An 814-nucleotide genomic window follows, 5' to 3' on the forward strand; every position below is an offset into this window, starting at 1 on the left:
ACGTAACTGTTAATGAAGCTTTACGTAAAGTTTCTCGTCAGTTTCAGATTGTCCGCAGACCATCTTTGCGTCACTTTAGTCTCTCGGGAATGAAACGCTGCTCGGTGATGAGAGACTGGACCAAACGCTGCCTTCAGGTGCTGTCGTAATTGTCACAATTATAAGCCCAAAGAAGTGGTGGAGGAAGTTTTCGGATCTTTCACTAAAGTAAAGTATTAAACACTGTAAAAACACTCAAGTTACAAGTAAATGTCCTGCATTTAAAATGTACCTTAAGTATGTGAGTATACTCAGTAGAATATACATAAAGTATTAAAAGTACCGGTACTCAAGCAGAAAAATGTACCCTGCGACTAGTGACTTCAGAGATCTAATTATAACATTAAAATTAATTAATGTTTGTTTAAGCTACACAGCAGTATATAAAGTAATTACAGCTAGCCTCACCTTTTCCAGCTGCAACATCAGTAATTATAATCCAATGATAAAAAATACATTGATTTTAGAAAATAAAGAGATCAATGTGTGTTGGAGCAAATTACCCATTTTAAGTTCCTGTGAATCAGCATCACAAACAACCTGACATGCTCATCACATATCAATCTTAGGTGAACAAAGCTCTAAAACGGCTTGATTTCTTAAGCAAATTAACTTCTTAACTGAAGTAAACATTCATTATGACATTTACTTGTGACAGGATTGCTAAACCGTGGTACCGCTACTTTTACTTGAGTAAAAGATCCAAGTACTTCTTCCACCACTGCTTAGTGTTTGGGCATCCTTTCATCAATTATTCTCCACCCGATTGTGAAAA

This window comes from Cottoperca gobio, chromosome 17 (assembly GCF_900634415.1).
Source record: "Cottoperca gobio chromosome 17, fCotGob3.1, whole genome shotgun sequence".
NCBI classification, from domain to species: Eukaryota; Metazoa; Chordata; class Actinopteri; order Perciformes; family Bovichtidae; genus Cottoperca; species Cottoperca gobio.